A 19,747-nucleotide genomic window follows, 5' to 3' on the forward strand; every position below is an offset into this window, starting at 1 on the left:
AATAAACTCAATCTGACTGCAAATACTGATTATATCAGCAAAAAAGGGCAGCAAAGATTACGATTACTAAGAAAGCTGTCCTCGTTTAATGTTAGCGAAAAGGCCTTGGCTATGTTTTATCACGCTCACATCTGCAATATTTTAAGTTTCAATATCACTGCCTGGTATGGCAATCTGAGAATTAAAAATAAAAATAAACTTTATAGAATCCTAAATGCTGCTGATAAAATCATTTATATATATATATATATATATATATATATATATATATATATATATATATATATATATATATATATATATATATATATATATATATATATATATATATATATATATATATATCAATATCTATCTCTAAACTATAAAGTAGAAAGTAAAGCGTATGTATGTATGTTACGAATAGAAATCAAAACCGCTTGACCAATCTTGTTAAAACTTGACAGAAATGTTCCTTGGTTACTAACTTAGACCGCAGTGTATTTCTGTAGCCCTGAAACAAACCTCAAAAAAAAAAAAAATAAAGTTGACCAACTCAATTACAGCTATAGTATTTTATGGATCTAGGCCATGTCTACAATGTTGACATGAGAAAAGATCGAAATTATTAAGATCTAGATCTAATTTTAAGAACTACACTTTGCACATATAGTTTTTTACTTTGACACATGAAAATACAAAATATATTCTATTGATTTCATTATTTAATAAAATTAACCTTCAAATTTGTATTTCAAAATCATTTTTACATAAATTCGTTCCTTATATCTGCGAATTCAGAACGTCCTGACTTACTTATAATAACATTCATTTAACAAATCGGGTAAACTTATTTTAATTGTACTTTATATACTATTCATCTATCGCTCCTTTCGTTTTTAATAGATATGAATCATAGACTTATATATCTACTACTAGACTGGAAACCGGAAATCAATTCTTATCCGCGACTGATCGCTCGTGAACATTGTGTAGAAAGTTGGATCAAGGCGTTGTTTTGTCAAGTAGTTCAAAGAAGTAAAGGTTGTTGTTGTTTTTTTTCAACCCTAACCTATGTAACATATAATTTTATTTCTTAGATCTATAATAATAATAATAAGAGTTACGATGACATAGAGGCCATTAGGAGGAAAGCGAAAACAGGGAATGGACCTCATTCACCAAGCGCGTAATTTGTATAGAAGAGAGAGAGAACCACGTGGCAAAATATTGTTCGTTTACGCTTGGTGAATGAGGTTTATTCCTATTATAACTTGACACCACACTTTCAAAATGAAGTCTACAATTTTTCCACTAACTCCAGGAAGAACCTATTCTAGGGTACAATAAACGTCTTCCGAAAGAATGAAGGGTCAGAATGTAATAAAGATTAATTATGTACACACATACATGCACACACAGAGACACACTCACACATATATATATATATATATATATATATATATATATATATATATATATATATATATATATATATAATTTGGCCGGGGGGGGGGTGAAATCCTCCCCGAAAAAAAAGTCCTGGCTACGCCCATGATGTGTATATAGACAAATGTGCCAACTTCAACGAATTCAACCTAGGATGTGTGGTCGAGAGGGCTAAGTACGCTTGAACTTGACCTTGGCTACCTATGAAGTGAGCTCGAGCTTAGACCCCCGACTCGAGCAGAGTTATGTTTACTGAGCGCCTAAAGGCACCACGGAAATCCTTCTCCAAGATAGCCCCTGACCCCCCCCCCCCCCAAATGTTCCACAAATGAGATTGGATCATAGCGCTCTGAGCATGCTATAAGCATGAAAGTAGCGCTATATAAAAGCTATAATTTATTTATTTTATATGACACTTATCCAGAAATTTGAGTTGGTTGTTTTTTACAGAAGTCTATTCTACGTACTCTAAACTCTGAAGTTAAGTCTTAAGTGTGACAAAAGGGGAGCAGGTGTAATAAATGAATGTAACAGACAGTGGACACACTATTTGATAAAGTAATGTAACAGACAGTGGACACACTATTTGATAAAGTAATGTAACAGACAGTGGACACACTATTTGATAAAGTAATGTAACAGACAGTGGACACACTATTTGATAAAGTAATGTAACAGACAGTGGACACACTATTTGATAAAGTAATGTAACAGACAGTGGACACACTATTTGATAAAGTAATGTAACAGACAGTGGACACACTATTTGATAAAGTAATGTAACAGACAGTGGACACACTATTTGATAAAGTAATGTAACAGACAGTGGACACACTATTTGATAAAGTAATGTAACAGACAGTGGACACACTATTTGATAAAGTAATGTAACAGACAGTGGACACACTATTTGATAAAGTAATGTAACAGACTGTGGACACACTATTTGATAAAGTAATGTAACAGACTGTGGACACACTATTTGATAGACTCAGTGGTTAGTCAAATAGTTTAGCGGCAACACAGTGCATAGAATACAGCGTTTAATTTACGAAGTAAATAAAGAATGTGCGGTTTTATCTTGTTCTGTACTAAATCACTTCTGACCTACTTATTTCAAATCCACTTAATCTTATCTCCTTAACTAAATCTGTGTTGACCTACTTAGTGTAGTTAAAAGAACTATAGGCCTTTTGCGGCTCTAGAGGATAAATGTGTGTCAACTTCAACGATTTCAGACATTTATTCTGACATATGAGTCGGTTGATTCCTGCAGTATTCTATTATACATTCTTAAACATTGGTTGGTTTGGGAAGGGGGGGGGGGGAGAGTATCTGCAATCAGTAATTCTTTGAAGAACTTTTATGTTTAAAAAAGAAACACTCAATATCTCTGTCACTGGTGTCCAGTCTTTTGCCACATGGGGGGGGGGGGGATATAAACTTCCTACACGAAAATTACTGACCGTATCAACGCAAACAAAAAAGGCAACTTTCAATGGTTCTAACCATCTGCCGGATAGCACCGCTTCACGGGTCAGATATGGCTCGCAGTTTGTGCATCACTGCTGCACTGTAATAAAGGTGTCCAAACTACAACATGCACTTAATAGAGCTGCTCTTTAATAGCGTTACTGTTACAATAGGGTTCCAGCTCGCTTTCACCAAGAATGGCTGGGATTGGTTTTAATACACTCCCTTTGGAGAAAGAAAGTTGATACCCCAAGGAGAGTTGATACCCCGAAGAGAGTTGATACCTCAAGGAGAGTTGATACCCCTAAAATATTCATCGTGTCAACTTGAGTTTGACAAAACGTGGTCCAAGTATTGAGATCATTCCTCTAGTCCTCTAGCCTTCCACTGCATTGAGCTAGGATACAATCAGAGAAGTAACAAGTAGTCCTAAATAAAAGAAAGTCGCTCACCAGCTACATCCGCTGATTGGTGCCAAGGATTGACAGTGTTTAGTATGGCCGGAACATCCCTTCCTATTCTTTTTTCGAAATTTCAATAAAAGGGCCACAACCCCCCTAACCTATGTTTTAGCACGTATTTAGTGTATCTGTTACAATGAAATTAAAAGGCCTGCTCTTTCTTTTTCCTTCTCTCTCTCTCTCTCTCAGAAACCCCCATTCTTTTTTATCTGCTCATCGTAATTTCTTTGACATAGACTTTTGATTTGGAAAGACCGCCTTATAACAGCACACCCGACACAAACACGCACATATGCCTTTGGCCCATGAATCCTAGTATCACTTTAATTGTTCGATTTCCCTCCCCGCTCTCCCGCCCACAACAAAACAAGCTAGGCCTAAGCACAATCTCGGACTTTTCTGCAGCTTTTCAATTCCATGTTTAATATACCGGTACCCTAGGTTTATTTGTCGACCGTAACCCCCGGGCACACACAAACCCGCTTTCACACTTTTCGGCCCTTTTTTTTATAACATTGACAACCTTTAACTTATTTTTTTTTAGCCTCCTCCGACTGATCGGCCCTTCACCAAACACTTGTCAGCTATTTCTATATGTATAGCATTGGTTCGTTTTTACTTTTTAGTTTTCTTTTCCTCTAGGCCCGAAACTGATGGTTTAAAGAAATAATAAGAGGATTAAATCCATATATACATCCACATATCTCATTAAGTAGCATTTATTCCCCTTATTTCGATTTATTATTTATCAACTCACTCTGTCTATCTGTCTGCCTGGTAAAAAACTTTGAACAAGTATTTTTATCCCATTTTCCATTCTCGGATGAAGATAAAACTTCGCACAATTATTCATTAAACCTAACAAGACAATAAAAAAAATTAACCAATTATTTTATTATGAGATATGTTGATAATTAATTATTTTGTTTGATATCGAAATAAGGGGAATAAATGCTACTTAATGAGATATGTGGATGTATATATGGATTTAATCCTCTTATTATTTCTTTAAACCATCAGTTTCGGGCCTAGAGAAAAAGAAATGCGTTTTCGAAGGCCCTCGTTAAATGCCATATTGTGTTATCCAAACTACATTTATTTTGGCTATCTTCTGAATATAAGGAAATGTCAATTTGGATTTATTAATTGAAATCGTTTATTTGATTCCTTTTGAATGTAGAGAAATTACAGTGCTACAAAGTAAAAGTAAGTATCATTCCTTGCTATCTCGAAGTAGAAAAAATAATCTAGGTCTATCTTTTTTTTTTAAAGTATTAAGATTAGTTTGTTTTTTTATTTGAAGCGAGTCTAAAAGGAAGCGAAATGACAACACATAAAAAACAAGATTACAAAGAGAGTTTGTGTTACACAAACTCAGAGGCGGCCCCCGTCGAAGTCGGATCCCTGTCGGATTTGCATATTCGCAAATAATATTCAAGAGGTGATTTAATTTTGATGTAAAATGTTTTACACGTTTCGGATGTTCCTTCAGAGTTGAAGATAATTACTTCCTAGTCCAAACCTCCCGCAGGACGACGGGGGATGGGAGCGGGCAGGGTTTGAACCCTGGGCCATCCATAAATCTGAACGACAGTCCAGCGCGCAAACCGCACGACCAGGCAGCCATCCGATGGTCAAAAGTAATAATGTTTCAAAGATTCATTTGCCGTAAATTTAAATTTAATAAAAAAATAGTAGATTAGTTTTAGTATATTAAAACATTACAATATTGATCAAAACGTTTGGAAATGAAAATCTACACTTTTTTTTTACACTTTAAGTTTAGAAATTGAAATTCTACATCTTAATCTAGTCTATTTTAGTCTAAACTAGATCTAGAAATTCTAGATCTAGACTCTAAAATAATTTTAATTAGAATATAAATCCAGATCTAGATATACTGTAATAAAAATCTAGATCTAGTTTAAAAAATCTAGATTAGATCTAAATCAAGATATCATTCCTTTTTTAAACGCGAGTCACATAACGAGGCTTAATAAACATTACTATACCGAGTTCTTTTTTCATTTCATTTGAAGAATTAATTCCATATAACGTCAGATGGAAAAAAAAACACTACGTCACACGGCCTAGCTAGACTAAAAATCGCCTTCATCTATAAGAGCCATTTATAGAGTGTTCATAGACTTTGGTGCACCGAGTGCGTTCTTTAAGCATTTCATTTAAAGAATTCATTCCATATGACGTCAGAGGGAAAAAAAACACTACGTCACACGGCCTAGCTAGAATAAAAATCGCCTTCATCATTACGAGCGTTTTATCGAGTGTTCATAGACATTGGTGCACCGAGTGCGTTCTTTTAGCATTTCATTTAAAGAATTCATTCCATATGACGTCAAAGGAAAAAAAAACACTACGTCACAAGGCCTAGCTAGACTAAAAATCACCTTTATCAACACGAGCCATTTCTCGATTGTTCATAGACATTGGTGCACCGAGTGCGTTCTTTTAGCATTTCATTTAAAGAATTCATTCCATGTGACGTCAAAGGAAAAAAAACACTACGTCACACGGCTTAGTTAGACTAAAATATGTTTTCATTAATACAAGCAATTTTTTCGAGGGTTAATAGACATTGGTGCACCGAGTGCGTTCTTTTAACATTACATTTAAAGAGTCCATTCATATGACGTCAAAGAAAAAAAATTCCATTACCTCACAATAGGCTAGTACCGGTACCATAAAAAAAAATGTCTTTATTTACACGAGATATTTAACGAGGGTTCATAGACATTGGTGCACTGAGTTCTAATAGATATTATTTGAAAAGGATCAAAGCCACATTGTTTTTGCGTTTTGTCTGTCAGTCGGTCTGTCCGTTATCTTGATATAAAAAAAAACAACTAAAAGTTATTAAAAATTGATTAACCTTTATTTTACGTTTCAAAACATCGCAATAATTTTTAGGTATGAACACAATTGAAAAGTTTATATAATAGATTGTTCCGGATGTTTGTATAAATAGTAAAAGAAAAAGAGAATTTCAGATAAATGTAATACCGTTAATTAAATTTTTTGGATGGTCTCGTATAAAAATTAGATGTACTACAGCCACGTGGAGAGATTTTCATACCTTACTTTGGTGTTTGGATTCTGTTTTCCTTAAAAATCGGAACATAATATTAACGATAATTAGATTTTTTAATGTTTTAGGTAGAAAGTTAAATGTACTGTAAGAGAGTAGTGAGTTAAAATATTTTTCATAAAAATCCGTAAAAACATTATTTCGTAAATGAGAAGATTATTTGTTTATTAATTAGAAGAGGGAGTTGAAACAATTATTTGGCGTTAGTAGATTTTTAAATAAATTCGGAAATTTCTGGCGACGATTTGTAAGAAACAAAATCCGGAACTTTCTTTATCGATTACAAAACTTCTATGTTATGTTTTACAAGAAAATTAAATGTCTAAAAAAGTAATTTTCAGTAATCAATTCTAGTAAATTACTTTTTTTAAAAGCCTTATGCGATTTCAAACAATCATTAGGCATAATTCATGTTTTATAAAACAATATCCGGAACATTTTTACACTTAATGAAATATAAGTCAGTATAGAGATTATGATTTAGCATTAATATGCTATTTACATAAAAAACGGAACAACATATTATTGATAATGTGTTTTTGCAACGTTTAAGCATGGAAATGGAATGTAATATAAGTTAGAAGAGCAAACAAACATTTGTTGGCGTTGATTAGTTTTGCACAAAAAAATCCGGAACAATCAATTTTAGATACTTAAAACTATTGAGATGTTATGGGAGGAACATTAAAGGGTAAATCAGATTTTCAATAGCTTTTAGAGTTCTAGTTTTTTAAATCTAATCGTGACGGACAGACCGACCAACAGACAAAACGCACAAAAATAAGCTTCTTTTATTCGGATGGGGGCACTAAACAAAAAATAAATAAAATCTGATTTTAAAAAAAAGTTTAAGGAATTGGTTTAGCACCTGATCATGTTGCGACGTTACGCTACTGCACGAAAATCGCTGCATAAAAAGTCCATTTAAAAAAATGTGCGTGATATTTACATACAAAGTGCATTATTAGCCTTTATAAACAAACAGAAATGTTTTCTTTTAATTTTAGCAGCTAGTTGACCAGAAAAAACGTCTTTAACTATTATTTGTATTTGTTGTAAACATTTCCTGTACATTTTAAAAATATATTTGACTTAGTGATACTGAAAATACACAAAAATTGTCCATCTTTGTTAGCATATTGTAACATTGCCTCCCTTACATTTACGTAATTGTTTTAGAATTGGTGTATTTTTATGAAAAAATCGCTTGCATAATTAATTTTATAAATTAAACGGTTTGCTTTTAGAAAACCAAAAGTAGCCGTTGCACCTAAACTTTTCAAGCCGGATTTAATGATGAAATAATATTTTTCATATCTCTTCTAGTTTTCGAGATCTGAGTGTGACAGACGGACAGACGGACAGACGGACATTTTGCACAAACCTAATAGCGGCTTTTTCCACTTACGGGGGCCGCTAAAAAGTAGACTTAGGGGAAAAGAAAGAATTCGCTTTAAAAATTACGGAATTTTTGTGCAATTTTTATTTTTGCTTTCTATAAAGACTGCGGCCTTTTGGGGAAATACCTAAGATAAAATACAAAGGTTTGATAGAAAGCTTGCGGTTTTTTGGCGAATTGCAAATCTGTCAAAGCCTCGTCTTAGCCAGCACCTAAAATGTACGAAATTTCATACGAATCCCTGGCAGTTCTTTTGATCCATAAGTCAGTCATTCAGTGGTATGATATAAGTATAATATAGACATGTATTAACAAAGAACACAATCAATATGCTACCGAAATGCGTAATGTTAAATTCCAATCTCCAGACTGAACTGTCATAATTTTGAGAATTAAAAATGCTTTCAATATATACATTTTTTTTTTTTTGTTGTTGTGTCAAGCCTCTTGTTATCCAATATACGGTTTAATTAATTTTTTAAACGTGAATATATGATCACATTTTTAGGTAAATTTGATATTAAAATAAACTCTTCATATTTCTACTAAGAAGATTGTATCTGATAAAGTTATGACTTTATCAAATAGATTCACTGCACACTTTATAGTCTCCTAGTCTGAAAGTGATTCTTTTTTTTTTTTTTATGTGGCATTGAAACAAAAAATATATTATTCGAGTACATGTGATTAAAATATTCTTAGGTTATTCCGAGAGATTAAGTGTCGGGGCGCTAGAAAAGTCAAAAGGATTACATGGTCTAGCTGAGGTGGGTCTGATCTCTTCAAATCTACCTGGTAAATCTCCTGTAGCACATCCATGTTAATTGAGTTTTCCATTGAGTTTATCTTTAATATCTTTCTTAGTGTACCACTCCTCCCTAGCTGCACAGAACATCAAATGGAGACCCTTGAAAGGGCGTATTAGCAGTTTGAGTGAATTCGTTGACCGCACCTAATGGCGAGGGGAGATGAGGTGGTAAGCGGGTAAAGCAAAATGTTTGAAGAGAAAAACTAGAGACTGTTTGGTGGTGACAGGTGTGCTCAGCATACCTTGTCTAAATCACTAAATACAGAGAGTGGCATGGTTCAGACAATCATTGAACCAATGATAGCTGCAGTTTGTTATCAGTGAAGAACTTGAGGTCATGACCTATACTTAAACTTGCTTTTCATCCAACTAATTTTTGTTCTCTACTAAACCTTGAGTGTGATCAGCCCATTCTATGCTCACAACTAACAGACTTTGTCATTTGAATAGTTAAAATAGATGTCCTGCAGTATAACATGCATTAGACTATTTATTCAGTAGTCAACGACGTATGTAGTTTTTGAGCAACCTCCTGTAAATCAAAGTGGACTCCATTTATTGGGTTGACCAATCTAGTTACATTTATTGTATTTGTAAGTAGCATAAGAGCATAAAATCCTACCATTACATGTTTAAAACATCCAGATAGAGAGAGAGAGAGAGAGAGAGAAATGAATGCACAACTGTAGTTTACAATAGTTGATTGGGATATGGACTCAACGTTTTGAGCCCCAGTTCTTCATATTACCGACTCCCATTTAAACTTAACTAGATGCATTTCCGAGCCAAAAATCTCTGTTCGGGAGTGTGTGTGTGTGTGTGCATGTTTCTGATGTAACTATGGGGAAAGTATGGCGGGCGGATGTGTTTGGTTGTGTAGGCTGAAGAGTTTCTGATGAAACCATGAGGTGTCTGTCGTAATACAAAAAAGTGAAAGTTGGAGGAGATGTGTATTTTAGTGAGTTGTATCTTCTTTCAATTATAATTTCCTTTTTATTTCTACATCCAGCTTCTGACTCTGTGTATGGACAAAAGTTTTGTTTGTAAAAGATACCTACATCGGTATAGTTCTAAATGTAATAGCTGTTTAGAGCTAGACCAACCAGATTATTAACAACACCTAGATGTAGTAGCTGTTTAGAGCTAGACCAACCAGATTATTAACAACACCTAGATGTAGTAGCTGTTTAGAGCTATACCAACCAGATTATTAACAACACCTAGATGTAGTAGCTGTTTAGAACTAGACCAACCAGATTATTAACAACACCTAGATGTAGTAGCTGTTTAGAGCTATACCAACCAGATTATTAACAACACCTAGATGTAGTAGCTGTTTAGAGCTAGACCAACCAGATTATTAACAACACCTAGATGTAGTAGCTGTTTAGAGCTAGACCAACCAGATTATTAACAACACCTAGATGTAGTAGCTGTTTAGAGCTATACCAACCAGATTATTAACAACACCTAGATGTAGTAGCTGTTTAGAGCTAGACCAACCAGATTATTAACAACACCTAGATGAAGTAGCAGAAGTTGGGTTAGTTTCTGAAACATATTATCTAACATATCATTCTGAAATGTGTACCTCTTGCCAGAAAGTTTTTAATATACTCTTGATTAAACAGTAATATTAAAGTTTGTCGAATTTTTTTAAAAATATTTCTAAATAAAAGTTTTAAATAGTGAATACATTTTGTTATGGCTCTTGTATAATTGTAAATGCTTTGTCATTTATTAGCACTTTCACTCTAGACACATCTAGAACTAAATCTAGACTGCTGATTTAGAACTGTTAAGATCTAGATCTAGATTATCAATAAACTTAAACAGTGAAACATTTTTTACCCCTTCTCCTCCCGACCCACTAGAAAGAATCCTGGTTAAGCCAATGTCTAGATCTACTACACTTTATATATTCCAATGATAGGCCTGTAGATCTAGACTAAGAAGATGATGAACATTAAATTTATTAAACTCTTGAATCAATAAAGCCTTACATTTGGAAATTCTTGAATGCGATAGTCCTTTCAAGAACGCCATAGTCCTTTCAAAAGCGATGTTGGATCTAGACCTAGATCTAGTTCCCAAGCCAAATTAAATTTATTTTATTTTTTTTTACTAGAAAAAAAATTAAACCGGTCAAACTAGAATTTTCCCCGTGTGGTCATCGAGCTAGTAATTCTTTTCTTAGTGAGATACATCAACTATTAAATTTCTTGAAAAATCGTTAAAGCCGTTTTTGAGATCAGCGTTCAGGTTCCACCTTTTCCCCACCCACCCTGCATGAAGTTCTGGCTTGAATTGAGGTATTAAAAAAAAAAGAAAATTCAATATCAGCGTTGAGGTTGTTTGAGTGTTTTTTTTTTCTTTCGCTTAAAACTATTAATGTAAAATCATTTTTCAATATGTTCCAGACAGTGCAGTCTACAACGGACTTGTAGGCCTAACTTGACCCTAGATAATACATCTGGACCATGTCGTCTTCTCGGCAACTAATTCGCTATGTCATGATTTAGAACTATTGTGCTAATCTCAGGCAGTGGCTAGAGGGGGCACGGCGGAAGGGTGCTTCGTACTAGAACTTAAACGACCACTGCAAACAAGTGTGTTTATGTGCCGTGTGAATAGATCAAAAACCTGGCGTACGGAATGAAAGATAAACACGACCTTAGTGAGAACAAAGAGAGGCGATAAGAGTTTCTTGTGCCGTAGAGTGGCTAAGATTAATTGTAATCTTTCCTTCCAAGTGAGCCCCATATCGTTCTGTTTGAGAAACACTGCATTCAATGCATTGTGTACAAGCTAGAGTTCTTTTATTGTTGTTGTGTACACTTGTCAAACGTAGCATTTTTTGTTAGGTCAAGCACCAAATCTAGATCAGTGTATTTTTAGTCAGAAATGCTTATTGGTATTGTTGTCATAAATGGTCATATGCATAATATTCTGCAGTACATTTTGATATTTCTATACATGTTACCAACAATGAACGAAAATTGTTATGGCTCGGAGAAGGGCATACAAAAAGGTCCAAAAGAACCCAAACAATCCAACACTCAGGCAGAAATACAACAGACTCAGCCTACTAGTCAAAACGTCTGTTAACAGGGAAAAACGAGAACGTTGGACCAACACCTGTGCAAGGTTAAACCTAAGGGATAGCTCTAAGGCTTGGAGTCTTCTGAGAAATCTCGAAAATGCTGGGCGTATGAAAACAGCAACCCCATTATCTTCAACCAGTGGGGTAACCATTTCATCGAAGAAGAAAATTGCCACCTTGTTGAACAAATATTTTGCTAAGATCAACAAGGCTGCAAAGAAGTCCCCAATGTCCAAAGCCATTGATAAAGCTCGCAAAGCTGATGAAAAAAAAGACCGAAAGGAACCACAGACCGAAAGTGCTGAGGGAACGATGAACTCCCCATTCTCGATAGGCGAGCTTAATGCTGCAATAAGGAAATGCCAGCTTAAAAAGGCTCCCGGGCCGGATGGTATCACCCCCGAAATGCTTAAGCATGTAGGGGGGAAAGGAAGGGCCGTGCTCTTGGCATTCGTAAATAGAACCTGGGCAGATGGTCATCTGCCCAGGGCCTGGAAACGTGCCATCATTATTCCTATACCAAAAAAGGGAAAAGATGCTTCCACTGCTGAGGGCTACAGGCCCATCTCACTCACATCTTGTGTGGGAAAGATGGCTGAAAAAATGGTAAATGAGCGTCTGGTTTGGTACCTTGAGAGTGCCGTCTTATAGCTCCAGAACAGGCTGGTTTCAGGGTTGGAATGTCCGCTATAGTCCAAGTCAACATCTTTGTGCAGAGCGTAGCAGATGGATTCCAAAGGACCGAAAGCACATACGCAGTCTTCATTGACTTAAAACAGGCATATGATAAAGTATGGCGGCCTGGTTTGCTTCATAAGATAAGAGCCGTGGGGGTGCGGGGACGGATATATTACTGGATTAGAGACTTCCTACAAGAGCGTACAATAAGAACAAAGATGTACGGAGAAGTCTCAGGGGAAATGACCCTCGAGCACGGCCTCCCCCAGGGCTCCGTCCTGTCATGCGCCCTTTTAACGGCCTTCATAAATGACCTACCGGCTCAGCTAAAATGCCAAAAGCTGCTATATGCTGATGATATTGTCCTTTGGAAATCCGGAAGGAGCGCAACCTCTATACAAAAAGTGTTACAAGAAGATCTCCATACGCTCTGCTCATATACACAAAATGGAGGCTAGAAATAAGCACCTCCAAGACGGTCTATTCTCTGTTCACGCTCGGGACTGGCATTCTCGGGCAACCTTTCCAGCTCTCCCTCAACGAGTGGCTCTCAGCATGGGAAAGCTATCCAAGTACCTTGGTGTAACTTTAGATCGCAGACTAAAAATGTGTGAGCACATCCAGGATGTTGTAAGAAAGGCCTCAGGGAAACTTTGCATTGTGCGGAAGCTGGCATCCACGAAGTGGGGAGCCCGAGCAGACATGCTCCAATCCCTGTATTTAGGAGCAGTCCGATCACAGATAGACTACAGCCTACCTGTGCAAATTTATGGCTCTAGGACTGCTCTTGAACAACTTGATAAAATACAGTCCCAAGCACTAAGATTTGTCTGTGGAACCTTTAGGACAAGTCCAGTAAATGCGGCTGAAATAATGGCTAATATAGGTCCACTAAACCTTAGGAGGGAAAGGTCAGTACTGACCTGCTATGAGCGGTATAAAAGGCTGGATGAATACCTCCCAGCTAGAAAACTAGTGGATGGTTGGAGATGCAGAAGACGTATCCAGATGCAGTCTTTTATGCATCATGCCACTAGACTATCTGATGAAGCTGGCCTCTCCACCAACCAACAAAACATTCAACGCTTTCATACCCTTCCCCCTTGGTGTCGCCCAACTACCCCAGACATACGCTTGAAATTAGTAGACCCTAATGCCACTAAGCAAAGCCGTTCATCTAACGACCTTCAAATCCTAGCTCTGGAGACCATTAATACCTTCAAGCACAGTGCTATTTTTGCATACACTGATGGGTCGGCATCAATAGATTCTGGAAGAGCAGGCTATGGAGCCTACATCAACTTTCTTGGCTCTTACACAGTCAAAATCTTTGGACCATGTGGTAGTGTTTGCAGTTTTGATGCGGAGACCATGGCAGTCTGTGAAGCCTTAAAAGTCATTGACTCTCAACTCGGCGAGGGACATTTGAGGGCAACACAGATTGTTGTGGTCACTGACTCAAAACCTGTACTACAGGCTTTGCAAAGCCCCGGACCATGGCCCCCCAATATCAACACTGTCATCATGGCTTCACATAACATTAAACAACGCTATGGCACCCCTGTAATTATGCAGTGGGTAACGAGTCACATAGGTGTGACTGGCAACACAATTGCAGACTCTTTGGCCCACCAGGGAGGGCAAATTCCACCCACTGATGAGGCTGTAAGCTTTCATCAAGCCCTGGCTATAATACAAAAAACAGAAATGGAAAAGTGGTTTGAGTGTTGGGACAGGTCCCAAAAAGCCCGTGGAGTCTGGGAGCGCATGAGGCGCCCTGACCGCCCTTCGCCGTGGTGGAGGCTGTCCAGGCCTGAGCAAGCTATTATAGCACAGTGCAGGACAGGCCACTGTCCTGTTGGCCCATATTTCTCGCGGCTGTGGCCAAATTTTGATTCACGGTGCCTCCGCTGCGGGGAAGAAGAGGAAACCGTGCCTCATATCCTGTTAGACTGCCCCAGACTTGCTGATCTCCGTCTCGACAGGTCTGGGAAACCCAAAATTCTCGACCTGTATGGCGACATTCATGCACTACGCAAGACAGCAGGGTTTCTGTCCAGGGCTTTTGCAAGAGAGGATTTGAGCCTCTCAAGCCCTCACTCTAATGGAGTTTCATGATGATGATGATGACCAACAATGAACGAAAATGTTAAGTGGTCAACTAAGAATAAAAAAGTTATGCGGCCAACTACGAATAAGAGTTATGTGGTCAACTATGAATAAAAAGCTACAAAGTATAAAAAAGTTGCTTCCATTTATGAATTAAAAAAAAGTTATGTGGCCAACTATGAATAAAAAAGTTAAAGTGGCCAACAACGAATACTAAAACTATTGGCCAACTATGAATGATCAAAAGATTTTACTCTAAGCAACAGCTGTTTAGTACCCTTTAGAACTGAGTAGACTTCTAGACTTCCTCAGATCCTTCGATAAAATCCTTGTCTCACAAGAATTGACATCTCAGACCCTTATCTCAAATCGATCAAAAATAAATAAATAAACAAGCTTAGACCTCGCTTCTGAACATTCCTAACAAATCTGATGTTATATATTATAGATAATATTTGGAATTATTGACTGGCTCAAAGTACCGATAATCTATTTCAGCCCAGCAAAGCCTTAGGGCAGATTATATTATAGATAAACGCATAACGTCACGAGATATTGGATGTGTTTGGACACCTAGACATAAACTCAAGGAATTGTTAGTGCTTCCCTTAAACAGTCAGAACTGTATGTCTCCTAAGGTTGTAAAACTGTGTCAATAAATCAATGACGTCAAACACACTGGACAGAGCGCTGAACACAGTACCTCGTCAAGTAGTACAGACATGATGTCGACACAGTACCTCGTCAAGTAGTACAGACATGATGTCGACACAGTACCTCGTCAAGTAGTACAGACATGATGTCGACACAGTACCTCGTCAAGTAGTACAGACATGATGTCGACACAGTACCTCGTCAAGTAGTACAGACATGATGTCGACACATTTCCTGTGAGGAGTTCCTCAAATATCCTTTATAGCCTGTCCCTTTTTCTTCTTTGTTAACACAGAGATAAGAGTTGGAATATATTCTAAAAATCAACCATTCAGTGGTAAAGGAATCAATCAGCTAAGCAAGTAAAGGTGTCCAGAAGTGGGATTTGAGCAGCTCAACGAAAGAAAATGCATAATCGTAAAAGCTTAAGCATTAAGTAAAACATGAGTTAATAAGATACAATGCAACCGAAACGATACAATGCAACCCTCAGTACGCTTAGTTCTGTCTCTCTTTATATAACTTACCCGGAATCAACAGTCTCTCCTTGTTATCTCCCCATTACGTCCATATTCCATGCGGAACTAGGCGTTAGTGCGCACCACAAGCGTCGGCTCAAGAGCATTGCCCTAACCCTAACCCTCTTACAAGTAAAGGAATCCGTCAGCTCAGAAGTAAAAGATTCAGCCAGCTTATTTTATTTATAGCAGACGTTGCTTTAAAAAAAAATACTTACGTCCTACGCATTTCAAGTGTCGAAGGAAGTAAAAGAATCAGACAGCTCAGAAGTAAAGGAATCAGACAGCTCAGAAGTAAAGGAATCAGACAGCTCAGAAGTAAATGAATCAGACAGCTCGAAGTAAAGGAATCAGACAGCTCAAAAGTAAAGGAATCAGACAGCTCAGAAGTAAAGGAATCAGACAGCTCGAAGTAAAAGAATCAGCCAGCTCAGAAGTAAAGGAATCAGCCAGCTCAGAAGTAAAGGAATCAGACAGCTCAGAAGTAAAGGAATCAGACAGCTCAGAAGTAAAGGAATCAATTAATTCAGCAAGTAAAGGAACACTCAAAACCAAACACTCGGAGGTTGAATAATCTATCAACTGAGTTGTTAAGTTCATGTAAAGAAACCATCCACCTCAAAGGAACCAACCGCGTCATTACCTATGCAGTACAATCCGATAAAGAAAATATAATTATGTCATTCTGTGTCAACTAATTTAAACACACATTGTGTGAAGGCTATTCACACTCGAGCCTTACTCCATTCACGGAACGCGTCAGTGACTTTGCGAGAAAGGAAGTGACAATAGAGGTCTGTGTGACACGGACTAGAGCTTCCAGTAGAATAGAAGCACGAATCAGTCCTCGGGTCTCTAACAGAGCGTCAGAATTACTTTGCCAGATATTTGATACGTTTTATGGCGGGACTTAGCGCTTTGTGGTCGTAAACATTAAAAATGGCTAAACTTTTGTATAGCTCAACATTTCTCGTGCTAGTGAAACTTTAGTTGAATTCATCAATTGATCAGAATAACGAGTTGACAGTCACACTTGAGAGTTGAGACTTATTCAGTATTTAGTCAACAAAACAAGCCATGATTTCTACCGTTGCCTTGACCATTTTCGACAAGAATGTAATAATGCCATCATAACATCATAACATAATAAGGCCACCATAACATTATAACATAAGGTCATCATAACATAATAAGGTCATCATAACATAATAAGGCCATCATAACATAATAAGGCCATCATAAAGGTAATTCAACCCCCCCACCCCCCCAATAGATCATTTACAGCAAGATAAACTGAAGAACTGGAGCAAGAACACACTTGAAGGGATAATAAAATTTATAATGAAAATAATTATTAACATAATAATACTATGATTTATTTTTCCTTTTAACAGAGAGCCATAGAACGAGAAGAAGTGAAGTTGGAGTAGTGATAAGTTTTGCCTTGAGTCCGATGATTAAACCAATAGTACAGTTTGACATGTCACTGGATGGACAACATCCAATTCAAAATACATTCACAGAACTAATGTAGATGTTGACTTGTGCTCCTCAGACATTTAGGACCAGGTTGCTTCAAGTACCTGGACACTACAGTGATGTAGACATATGAAATGCGTAGGACGTAGAAGATAAGATGTCTAGGACAAGAATCCATCCCTCCTCCAGTAGCCAGTAAGTTGTGGCCGGGGGGGGGGTATATAAAGTGTTTATTTTAAAGTTTATTTCCAATTAATTGTTGTCCCGAGTCATGCACATCAAAAAAAAGTTTTAAAATGTTTTGAAAGACTTGCCAGTAAATAAAACGATAATAAGATATTTGATAACTCCTAGACTGATCTCTTCATCACTATGTGGTGGGGGCTGCAAATATAAAACTATTCAGAATAATAATTATATCTGTCCCATAAGAAATGTTGAAAAGAACTTTTACATGAAACTCTCATATTTAATAATTACACAATAGTATTTCACATTGACAAGACGAGCTAAATACAGTGGAAAGAATGGATTACCTTTCCTGTCAATTGACCAGGGTCTGTTTAATAAAGTCAGATTGTTGGCTAGAAGGCTTATTATGTAACAGAATCAGTACAATGCCGCAGCTTGAGACTCAGAGATAGGATTCAAAGATAATGCTCGGGGATTTTCGGCAAGGTTGATACACAACGTGTTAAACTGTTTCAAGTTGACTTGTCAAAAAGTGGTTCTTAGTATTTGATCATTGCGAACCCTGTTGGTAGCCTTGGATTTTTTGGATAGTGTTCGATATTCTTAAGGCAGTTGTTTATTTTAAATGAGGTCCTTAAGTCAGCGTTATCATACAAGAGATTTTTTTTAGTGTTACCGGCATGGGTCTTAATCTATAATAGTCACTGTTATGTCTAAGCTTACTGAGATTATAATATATATGAACTTCCTGAGAGACTATGTGAGGGTAATGTAGCACATACTTGTGTGTGTAATGTAGCACATAATATGTGTGTAATGTAGCTCATACTTCTGTGTGTAATGTAGCACATACTTGTGTGTGTAATGTAGCACATATATGTGTGTGTAATGTAGCACATAATTCTGTGAAATTCAACTCATACTAAACAACGTTTGGTCTCCAGTCTTAGAATGAACAATTTCTCCTGCTATTGCCTTCTAGCACCACATTATTATTATGGCTATAATGAAGTGCTTTGCGTGCTAGTTTGTACTTTTCTTTCCCTCCAATCAGCAGCACAATGAAGGCAGATATCAAGCGTCATCTCCTAACTCCCTACTTTACGCTAAACCCTCTACAGACTGTCAACGAAATTCCTCACGAAGAAATGTAAAAAATTAATAAATGGAAATAAAGATTTGATTTCAAATATCAACTTTTGACAAACTCGAGGAAACAAAGCATCAAATCGAAGAAGTAACCTAAGCCCACATCGAGACTGCAAGCACATCCGAGGGCAACAATGGTCTTACAATAGTACCAGAACAAAGTAATGGAAGCAAGGGCAAGAATGCTGGTATGTGTCATATTGAGCAGAGTTACCTGTATCAGATGACGGGCTTGAGACGAGGGGGGGGGGGATAGGGACAATGCCATGTAGGTCTTATCAATCATAGGACTGTCAGGACGTGGCCTGCTAACAGCACATTCATCATCCTCGGCAGGCAGCAGTGAATGACACAGCAGAAATATTAGAGAGATCCCAGGTCATTATTTCGTATTATAAGCGGGAGACCCGGTGTTATAGCAGCAGACGAGTGAGGGCTGTCAGTTCTAGCAACAGATATAAGAGAGTTGAATCAACAATCCTGAAAGATCATATTTCAGTATCTTCTCCAGGTTCACACCAACTGCGGATTGCAGTTTAAAAAAAAAAGAAGATAAGTCTGATTAGGTATCACAACTTGCTAGATAAGTCTCATTAGGTATCACAACTTGCTAGATAAGTCTCATTAGGTATCACAACTTGCTAACAATCGTCACTTCTAGAGCCCGGTTACCCAAACCACCGGCTCACCATAAATGTGGCGTGATTATGTCATAACTAATGCGACATGACGGTCAAGGACATTGGAGCTTTACAACTCAAGGATCGATGTTCAACTAACGACAAAGTACTCATTCAGAATAACGTCACTACTCTTCTGAACAAGTCAAAAAAAAAAAAAACTTTTTTATAACAAAAAAAAAGAAAAGAAAAAACCCACAAAGTTTATACTATATTGAGTGAAATTGTATCACTTATTTTGATCCATGAAGTTATTTTCAATAGATCTACACTAACACTGATACATTTGTGCGATTGGAAATAGTTTCATTACCGTTTTTGTTTTTTCGCATGCTCAGTGCTCGGGTCCAATCTTTGGAGTAAACAGGGGAAGTAATCTGTTTCCTCCGTGCTGCCTTTTCAAAAGCAATTTTTTTTTTTTAAAGTCCAGAGTTCAAACTCAATGTCTCGAAATTTCCTGACGTTAAGATGACGCGCTAACCACTGAGCTATACAAGTAATTATATAAAA

General features: G+C 37.0%; 1 protein-coding gene across 5 annotated transcripts in view; it reads right to left on the reverse strand.

Moving 5' to 3' along the window:
- The window catches only part of LOC106056671 (mucin-17-like), a 106,295-nt gene that overhangs the window by 20,545 nt on the left and 66,003 nt on the right, over positions 1–19,747 (reverse strand). Inside the window, exon 1 of one of the 5 annotated variants that reach the window (XM_056038411.1) lies at positions 15,747–16,905. The exons of the other annotated variants lie outside the window; for them this stretch is intronic. The gene's annotated coding sequence lies outside the window, so the exon portion shown is untranslated. Of the gene's footprint in view, positions 1–15,746; positions 16,906–19,747 lie in introns of those variants that run through there. 5 annotated transcript variants of the gene reach the window in all.

The sequence above is a fragment of the Biomphalaria glabrata genome, chromosome 8 (assembly GCF_947242115.1).
Source record: "Biomphalaria glabrata chromosome 8, xgBioGlab47.1, whole genome shotgun sequence".
In the NCBI taxonomy this organism is placed as follows: Eukaryota; Metazoa; Mollusca; class Gastropoda; family Planorbidae; genus Biomphalaria; species Biomphalaria glabrata.